This window comes from Suricata suricatta, chromosome 5, assembly GCF_006229205.1.
Source record: "Suricata suricatta isolate VVHF042 chromosome 5, meerkat_22Aug2017_6uvM2_HiC, whole genome shotgun sequence".
In the NCBI taxonomy this organism is placed as follows: domain Eukaryota; kingdom Metazoa; phylum Chordata; class Mammalia; order Carnivora; family Herpestidae; genus Suricata; species Suricata suricatta.
In genome coordinates, this window is record NC_043704.1 from 78,962,407 (window position 1) to 78,972,714 (window position 10,308).

Consider the following 10,308-nt stretch of genomic DNA (forward strand, 5'->3'; position numbering starts at 1 on the left):
CTAGAACCAGGGCTGGGACTTTGCATGTGTCACCTGCACAGAGTCTGGCTTTTGTCTTGTTTAAACAAGAAGACTGGGTGACCTCTCTTTTACCTATAAAACATCCACCATGTCCGTGGCATCAGTCCTCAGTCAGCTTCCCTCTGTCTTCCTCCTGGAACATCTACTGCAGTACATGTTGCCATCTCCCTCCCCATCCAGCACACCACTTTTTTCCTGAAGCGCAGAGCCTCCTACCTGACACTCCTCCCATAGTGCGGACCCAACTCCTTAGCAATCAAGACCTTTCTCAGTCTCAGCCCCAACCCACCAGCCTGACTCCTGTGACCGTGGCCTCTGTGCTATGCAGTCCATCCCCAGTGACTCCACTTCTCCAAGGCACAGTGCACTTTCTCACCTCTGTGTCTCTGCCATGTTATTTCCCTTGCCTAACTACCCTCTGTGCCTCTTGCCTACCAAGTTCCCACTCATTCTTCATAGCCCAATTCAATGACAGTCTGTGACGCTTCCCCCAGGTCCCTAGAGTTAGTCGTCACCCAATCAGAGCCACCGGGTGCTATTTGCATGCATTTTCCATCCCCAAAGCCCAGACTAGAATTTCACTCATTCATTCACAGGTACATCTGGCACATGGTGTCAAGGGATTGAGCAAATACACCAGTGCATCAGATCAATGGGCAAATAAATGTGTCTTTAGGGTCCTGTTCCACTATCATTACTGGAACCCCAATATTCTCCAAGCAAAGCTGCTAGTCTGTGGCCAAGAAGAGAAGTTTCCAGGTCAAAAGTGACCAGACAGCTGAAAAGCTGACCTGCCTTTCACCTCGTTCTAAGAAAAGGTGCAGCTCACCCTCCAGGTCACTGCAGTTTGCCTTTCCCACGAGGCAGGGCACACCCTGCCCTGCTGGTGGCAAACCCCACCCCCGCCCGGGGCCACTGTCAAAAATGATTCGCTCTTGGACCAAACATAGCAAAAGCTCCAGGTGCCAACTAAGTTTTGATTTCCTTCCTGGGAACTTCACAGGAGCCGTCTTCAGTGGAAGTTCACTAGGATGAATAAGCTCGGGTTCCTCTGCTCACTTCCAGGCACAGAATTTAGGGCCACCCTGGGGCTTCCACACTTATAGTCAGAGATCATTATCAAGATGGGCCAATGAATGGAAAACAAATGATCAAAAACCCAGCTAGAGTAGACACAGGGACACAGAATCCATCTTGTTGCTTAAGAGTCAGTAGCCAGGGCAATTTTGGCTGCCCTGTTGCATCTCGGGCAAAGCCTTCCATCCTTCAGTGTCTCACCTAAGACCCAGCCCTTCCACCAAACTTCCACATGTTCCAGTGTGCACACATCAGTCCTCGACTGTAACTGCTCCTGGGGCGGCCCCTTCCTACCGTCGGACAGGAATGAACATGTTTGTATCAACCCTGATAAACCCTACGTGCCTGCGATCTTGACATCTCCTTCCAGCATCCTCAAACTTTACCTTACAGGAGTTCATGGAGCCAACATTTCTTGAGCACGTAGCATCTCCTCTAGCAAAAACGGTGTTTGTTGAGTCATCACGATAGGCCTAGCCTCAGGCTCACTCCTTGCCCTAGCTCCCTCCACACTCACTACAAGTGCGGCAACCATACAATCTATCCTCCCAATCAGAACACCTTTGGGCGTGAAAAGGGGTCACTATCAATTCTACTCTGGGACCCAGACAGACACGAGGATAAGCCAGAGAGGATGGTCCCTCAACCTGTTAACTAAATACTACTGCTACAACTATGTTTCCCAATAAGAAAACTGAGGCTGGCATTAAGGACAGGAATCCCTTAATATCCACAAAGTGGTCTTCTAAGGATGCTAAAACATTCACCATATGTCCATAGCCGTCTTCTCCCCAGAGGGCCAGTAGTACCTCTACCTCCCAAGGTCCTTCAACGTGGCGGCTGACTTGCTGGTGAACGGCCCGAGCCACTAAGGAATGCTCACAATGGCAACGTCAGGAAAAGTGCCCATAATGGATGGTGGAACAAGGCCAAAACACACTTCTTGAAGGTCAATGGAATAACCCCACCCTGTCCTGATCCTCTGGCTGACCTGCCCATGAAAGGTTCCCACACAAGCCTCAGAGGGAGGAGGGGCCCCACCCCTCCATGCCAGTTTTCCATTTGAACCACAGGGGGCTTTGATGTGAGGCCATTACCCAGGCAATTACTGCAATAGAAGTAAACCATGAGGGCTGAAAGGCGCAAATCCCAAGAAAAGAGTAGGATGGTTGCGATGGAAGAAGGCACACTGCACAGCCATTCACTGGTAACAAGTCACTCTGCACAGAGCGGAAGTGTCATGGATGTCTGTGGCACTCAGCCCACTTGGCGGGGCGCACTGTTCTCCACAGTGACTCCCTTATCAATAAGAAGTCTAAACAGAAGGGAGTCGCCACATCATACCTGTGACCACCCCAGGGAGCACTCTCCATTAAGTGCTACAGCTACGATTTGGACTTGGAGCTGTCTGGGTCTGAATCCCATGATCTCTACCCGCATGGTAAGGTACCATCACTCTGTGCCAGACACCATACTGGGCACCAGAAATCGCCACGTGTGCACATGGCACGGCCACACGGCACACTGAGGTACAGCTCATAAAGCACTGCTAAGGAGATTCCTCTGGTTCTCACAAATGCATTGTGATGTAAGATCTCTGTTCAAAGGTAACTGAGACTCAGGGATATTCCAGAACTTGCTTAAGATCACAGGGCAAGGGACACCTGGGTGGCTCAGTCAGTTGAGCACTCTACTCGACTCTTGGTTTCAACTCAGGGCACGACCTCCTGGTTCATGAGCTCAAGTCCCTCATCAAGCTCTGCACTCACAGCACGGAGCCTGCTTGGGATTCTCTCCCTCTCCCTCTGTCCCTGCCCCACTCTCTCCCTCTGTCTCTCAAATAAATAAATAAATAAATAAATAAAAATTAAGATCGCAAGGCTAGTGGGTGGCTCAAACAGAGAAGTATGCTTTCCATACACCAAATTCCTTTGGTGATGGTACTGCAAAAATGGTAGCATGGCAAAGCCCAGACCCTCAGAGTTTGGGGGTCTCCAACCTCATTCTCAGTTGACTTCCGAAGTCACCGACACAGGCAGCAAATACTAATTGACGAGCACACAGTGAAGTAACACTAATAGTTTCCCTCCTGTGCATAAAGCCTGCTAGGGATGGTCCCGTCAATTTCTCATACTTCCCTGCAGCAGTTAAGGAGCAGACGGGAGCTCTGAAGATGGGATTCTCATTCTGCCACGTAAAGCCGAGCACCCCATGGGAAGGTTCTCCACGCCTGAATTCTTGCCCACACTCTGAAAGACAAGACTAGCCCTCCTGACCCATCTCTTGGATTACAATTGGGAGCAAAGTAATAAAAATGATTATAAAATGCATCTGCCACATAAAAAGTGCTATGAAGACAACGCAGCACTAATGGGTTCGGTGAGACGGGCTGTGATGGGTAGGTTTAAGAAGGAAGCAAACAAGAGGATCGACCCTATAATGGACCTCATACTGGCAACGTGAAAACCTTTATGCAAGCAAAACTACGTAAAAATGAAAGGGGACTGACAGTGTTGGGGCTGAGGGTGGTCACAAGCAAGGAACCTTGACGTTATCATGGAGGCAGAACCTTGGTTCTTCCAAAAAAAGGGAAGGGCATAAATGGCAGTAAAAGAAATCAATCCCCAACAACACACACCTTGATCAAACAACCATCTTGATCAATTTGTTTCATAGTGTAAAGCATAAGGTTCAAGCCCAGTAACAGTGGTCTCCAAGCAGTAGCCCTTCTGGAATTCTCCAAAGCAGAGTCCTTGGGGAGCAGAGAAGGAATGTGTCAGGCCAGGCTCAGCAGAAAAAGAACTAAAACCACCTTTGAAAGGAATCTGGCCTGGGAGTATGGGCTGAGGCCCAACTCAGGCTCAGCTGACAAGGATGTGACAGAGCCCTGGGTCCTTTTCACCAGGCCTCGGTTTCCTCCCCTGGGCCACAAGGGATCCAGTGGCTCTGGCCACCGAGGCGCCTCCCACACTTCTAAGGCAGGAACTGTTTGCCAGCCCAGGGCTCTGACTGCCTCCAAGCCTGGCTCGCACTGAAGTTTCTTTCCAGCCAAGTCTGATAAGCTGGCAAATAATGAGGACGAGAGGAGGTCCTAAGCTACCTGTTATGAATCTGACAGCAACTAGCTCCTGGAATCCGTCCGTCCCCCTCTTCTATGCTGAGCTGGTACAGGCCCACTGTTGCCCACCCTGGAACACATCAGCAGCCTCCTAAAGGGGCTCCCTGCCTCTGGGCCACTTTGCTACTAGTACTCTCTGAAATAGAGATCCACCAACACCGGTCTTTGCTCAAGAAGTAACAAAAGCCCAGGGTGCCTGGGTGGCTCAGTCCGTTAAGCGTCTGACTTTGGCCCATGTCATGATCTCATGGTTTATGAGTTCAAGCCCCACAGCTCAGAGTCTGGAGCCTGCTTTGGATTCTATGTTTCCCTCTTTCTCTCTGCCTCTCCCCAGCTTACACTGTCTCTCTCTAAAATAATAAACGTTTAAAAAATTGTTTTTAAAGAAGTAACAAAGCCCTCCCACCCCCCACAACTGCCAGCCCTTTCCCGCCTAACCCTCCAGGGCCACCCTAGTTCTTCACAGCGATCTCCAAACACATCCTTCCATTTACCAAACACTTTGGAAGCTTCAGGACTGCACATCAAGGTCTCTCTGTATGGCAAACTCTTCCATCCCTGTCCACCATATGAACTCCTACTCACTCTTCAAAATCCAACCCAATGTCTTCTCTGTCAGCATGCGCCTCTTCTTCCAGATGGTGGGTCACTCCTTTCCTAAGGCCCCCATCAGCCCTTTGTTCATCGCTCTAGTAGGGCCTCATCATGCTCTATTTATGTCTCTCTCCTATACTGGAATAATGATCCATAGAGACACAGCCTCGGTAGAGACCAAGGCTCGGTCGTCTCTGTTGGCCAGTATCCAGCATTTCTGTCAGACATATGTTAATCACTCAGTACACCTGAGCTGCACCGAATACAAGAGATTGAGGTATATGTGATCACACATATAGGTGGGGGAGAAGGGGACAAGGAGTCTGGGAATGGTTTCCTGGCACAAAGTGGCTTTTGGCCTTGAACTTAAAGAGTCCTGGGTTTACAAAAGGCAGAGCCCATTAACAGGCAAAGGCACAGATTGAGAAAACAGAAGAATGTTCAAGAACAAGGCAACCACCTGGCTGTGGGAGGGAAAGAGACAGAGCAGCTACAACTGCATTCGTCCTCAGGATGGCACATTGAGAGAGTCCCAGCTCCACTCCCAGACTCTGGTCTTCACCCTGACAGAGGGACTGCCACGTCCCTGTGACAGCCACAGCACCGCTGGTTTTCCATCCGGTCCTGGACCTCCATGGCCCACACTTTCAGGTCAGTAAAAGTCCCGCTCCACCATCACTGCTATCGTACTTACAGTAAACTAAGTCATCCCTTTCTTCATCTAACCAATATCTCCAAAGCACCTACCATGTGCCAGGCACTCTTCTGGGCCTGGGAATATGGCCATTAACAAAGCAGGCACCCTTGTGATCCTCATGAGGTTTATTTTACAGTGGAAGGGGGACAAAGACTAGCAAACATAGAAAGTCCAGCGGCCACCGGTGTCTATATTGCATCAGTAAATGTCGTTCATTCATTAACAAACATTACTGAACGTCTTCAGAACACCAGAGACCAGAAGGATTTGGAGATGAGACGGCCAAGGTCTTTTTTTTTTTAGTTCTTTTTTAATGTTTATTTATTTTTGAGAGAGAGAGAGAGACAGAGTGCAAGTGGGGGAGGGACAGAGAGAGAGGTAGACACAGATTCTGAAGCAGGCTCCAGGATCTGACCTGTCAGCACAGAGCCCAATTCTGGGCTTGAACTCATGAGCTGTGAGATCATGACCTGAGCCAAAGTCGGACACCCAACTGACTGAGCCACCCAGGCACCCAAGCCAATGTCTTATTTACTTTGTTGAGTGCCATTTCTAGGTTCTGTCTCCTCTACCTGAAAATACCTTTATCTGTGAGTGATCGAAATGCAAACGACAAACCCAAGGCAGGCAGGCCACAGGAAGAACTTAAGTTGATCTCTCAGAGTCCTGACCCAGAAAGCCATGGGTCTTCATGACCCAAGGAAGGGCAGGATCCAACAAGAGCTATTCAGCTCAACCCCAGAGGACTTCCAGCCTTGTTGAAGAAGCCACAGATCAAGGGCAGTAAGGGGAATCAAAACCCTCCCTCACTTCCTACTTTGTTATCTCTCCAACTCCCTCTCTCCAGGGGTATGTCAAATCCCTATCAGGACAGAAGACTGAGGAGGGATGATGGGGGAGGTGCAGATGTTTTGCTGGCGAGGCTCTGTTGTCTCCCATTAGGTTTGGGGAGAGAAGATATCCAAAGGGTAGAGGGGATGGCGGAATCTTTAGAGAAAAGGGACCCAGCAGCACTACTGTGGAGCTGAGAAGCTCTTCACCCACATAACCCTTCGACTATGACCCCACTGGGCCCCGTGAATGTGCACTGCATTCAACTCCAAGGAAAACCACTGGAAAACACCTTTCATTCTGTGGACACAGTAGAAAAGAGCGAAGAAGCTACAGATCAGGCAAAAGTTGGACACTTAGCCATGTCACTAGCAGTTGTGTGACCTTACTTAACCCAAAACTCATTTTCTCATTTGCAAAATGAGACAGATAATCATAAAACCTCTCTTCATCAACCAGCAGGAGAATTAAATAAGCACATGAGAAGCACTCAGAAAACCATCACAATTATTATTCTAATATTATTACTATTATTATTAAGAATGATAAGATCAATGCTTTCAAGCCTCAAGCTTGTGCTTCACCTACTGACAAGCATGAACCCCATTAACCCTCGGGCCACCCACCCTCTTCAGACAAAGTGAGGAGAGGTGAGCGCCACCATCAATGTTCTTTCTCATTTCTGTGACCGGCACAGGAAGGCACCAGCCATTTCCACCACGCGTTCCGAAGTGTGGACCGGATTCTCACAACACACATCCATTCCCTCCTCCCTCGCCTCACCTCTACCTCATACACATCTCTGAGCCGGAGGATTTCCACCCAGACAGCTGCTTCCCACCTGCAGCACAGCCTTCCCCCTCCTTCCTCACCTGGGTTTCTTCCAGCAGGGCCTTCCAATGCCACATTCCAGGTAAAGTCCCCGCCAGTGCCCGCCCAGCCACCGACCAAGGCACACCCTGAGCTAAGACTCCTAATTATGACCAGGGTCAAAGTCTCAGGTTCACTCAAATAGTTACTAAATGTGTTACCACGCTTCCTACATTACCTCCCAAATACCTAATCCCAGCAATGAGGAGGGTTCCAGAATCCCCCACCCAGGCTCATGCTCAGGTCAATCTTCAGAGAAGCATGTAATAACCCTTTAGGCTACAAGATAAATTTAAATCTCCATTTCCCACAACCCCCTTCAGGCTGATCATTCAAAACACAGCCTGAGGCATAAACCTTCCCTAGGACTGTGATACTTGTCACAGACCCGTCTCTTCTTCCAGGACTTCTTCCACAAAGCAACTGCTGCTTAGCCCTAAAGATTCTCCTCAGACACTCCTCCTTCTGTGGTTGCTTCCTTGAAGGTAACACTCCTCGGTGCAAGTAGCCAGAACATATCCCCCAAAAGCAATGCCCCCACCATGTACTCCTCAAAGGCAGGCACTGTGTCCCCTCATCTCTGTACTCCCAGCCCCAACCTGTCCCTGGTTCACTGGAGGCTGGCTCCAGAACTCAGGTGCTATGTGCCATGTTCTCTATACCCTGTTTTTACCCTGTCACTAGGAATCTCCTGTCTTGGCCAAAGAGTCATCATCATGGCAGCACTGTAAGCCACAGTTCTGAAATCAAATCCAATCTGACTCTTCCGCCTTTCCCATTAATGGGCGCCAGGGTCACAGTGAAGTAAAGTCACATATTAACACACCAAGTCAAAGTTCGGGACTGTCATTTTGAGCACATCTCTAATTAGCCACGGGAACTTGGGCAAAGGTTCACATGAAGAGGACCAGGTGTCACCAGGCCCAATTCTCCAAGGATTTTTTGATATCCAAATGGAATGTCTGATGGGAAACTGTTTAAAAAGGTGCAGAGTCCTGTACGTTCATAAAGGGTATCATGAACACATTTTATCAAATCTAAACCATCAACTGTAAGATGTACCATTATCAACTTAGAATGAAAATCTGCTCAGCTATGACACATCTATGATTAGAAGAGAACCCAATTTCAGTGATGTTAAGATGTGAAGTGTGTTTTGGTACTGATGAAATAAAACGCATTTGTCTCAGTAAAACACAGAAACCTGCTACAAATTTCTCATCTTTGCCAATGGCCCATAATAGGTACTCGGTAACACAGGCAGAGCAAATGAATGAACACCCACTGAGAACACTCTTAGGCCAAATTATTGCCTCTCTGGCTGGACCTGGGCAGCAACAGGCTTCCCCATGCCAGTTCCTCCCCTTCTCAATCATGTCCCAGCCTGATCAAAACCCTCAAAAGAGGACTTCGAGCCGGATCCAAACTCCCTTCATACTGAAGCCACCTCTCCACCAACCACTGCCTGGAACAGCCTACCATCCCAGAACAGTGACTTCTCCACCAGAATAGGTCACCACAAAAAGGGTCCTCCTCAGTCCCCACCAGAGTAACCAGCTCAGCAACTCAGCTTCTCCTCCCTTGGCCTATCCCCAAAGCCAACTCTAGGCCCACCGACTGCCTGGGAGAATGCCTAACCCGAAGGGCCCAGGCCCATTCCTCAACCACTGGGACAGCTAACCCCAACTTCGCATCTCGCATCTAGAGTCTACATTCTACACTATAAACGCAGGGGTGTTGTGGCTGGGGGACTGCCTCCCAAAGATTAAATGCAAGATACAGGCCCTTCCCTTTAATTGACCCCTGATGCTGGCAGGAACCTGGAAGCAGGAGAGTGGAGAGTGGAGTGGAGAGAACCCTGTTTGCAGTTCTGGCCCCCCACCATCCACCATTACCCACTGTAGGCTCCAGAACTTGCAACCCCCCTTCTGGGCCTTTGTGTTTGTTTGTCAGCCTGTAAGAGTGTGGCAGGGTGGGAGGGTGGGGAGTGCGGGGTGTGGGTGGGGACATTTAGCTACTTTCCCTCTTTTATCTAAAGTCTTCCTTTGCTGGGAAAGGCAAACCACTAAGTCACTAACACCTTAGTGAGAATGAATTTCCTTGAAAGGCAAACAATTGATAAAAGGGTATTGGAAACGAAGTTAAGTGAGTCTGGTACTAGGAAAGTAGCTCAGAGATGACCCTAAATTTTTGCATTTTGTGCTGGAGGCAGCCGGAAGGCAACGGATCCCTGGGAGGGGACGAGAAGGGAAGTCAGAGACCTTTCAGTTCCTGGAGCACTCCAGGTCCCAAAGGCGTTGCTCGGTAGAGTACTCAAGCACAATTCCAGTGCTGCTCTTAACTCATGTCCCCCCTCCACCCACCCTGTGCCGCCAACACAGCCACTGTTACAGCTTCATTTCCACTCTCCACAATCTATTTACTCTTCTTGGGTCTTCATCCCTCCCCCCACCGCCCCATCCCCGCCCCAATCCCGCGCAAATGGCCTTCCTGTCTCTGGCTGGCTTCGGAAAAACCCCTATCCTTCAATTCCTTGATCAAGCGCGGCCCCTCCAAAGAGAGAAATCAAACTTTATTCATGCCTTTCCCCCACCCAGGCACTCTGCACTTTATCCTGGGTCTGGTCGGGCACCTCGGTTGACTGAGCGCTCCCTGAGGGCAGGGCCTGGGCCCCAACAGTCTCTGCGGCCCCACACACCCACCCAACGAAGCGCTTGGCACACAGTGAGTGGCTAGAGAAATGTTTGCAGGAAAGGAACCAGGAGCTGGGAACCATGAGCTGGGAGTGAGGGACACCAGGGAGGCCGTCCTTGTCTCTGGGCCTCAACTGCGCCGACTGTAAAATGGGGGGACTTGAATGACTGGGTTCCTAGGCCCTTTCCACTGTGACAACTGAGATTCCGCGAAAGCTCCCAGCGGCTGGGTGTGGCCCCGCCCCCTAAACGCCCGGAAAAGCCCGGGCAGGGGGCGCTCAGGGAAGGGCTCCAACCCCGCCCAGTCCCAGGTCGACGCTTCCCGAAAACTCGGGGTCCCCCTCCCCCATGCGTGCACCCCGTGATTGCGCCGCGGCGGGCACTTCCGCACCGCGGGCCCCGCGGCC

The 10,308-nt window shown here is 50.2% G+C and overlaps 1 protein-coding gene across 3 annotated transcripts in view; it reads right to left on the reverse strand.

Moving 5' to 3' along the window:
- LPP (LIM domain containing preferred translocation partner in lipoma) overlaps nucleotides 1-10,308 on the reverse strand; it is a 662,184-nt gene that overhangs the window by 651,498 nt on the left and 378 nt on the right. Inside the window, exon 1 of one of the 3 annotated variants that reach the window (XM_029939644.1) lies at nucleotides 2,443-2,458. The exons of the other annotated variants lie outside the window; for them this stretch is intronic. The gene's annotated coding sequence lies outside the window, so the exon portion shown is untranslated. Of the gene's footprint in view, nucleotides 1-2,442; nucleotides 2,459-10,308 lie in introns of those variants that run through there. 3 annotated transcript variants of the gene reach the window in all.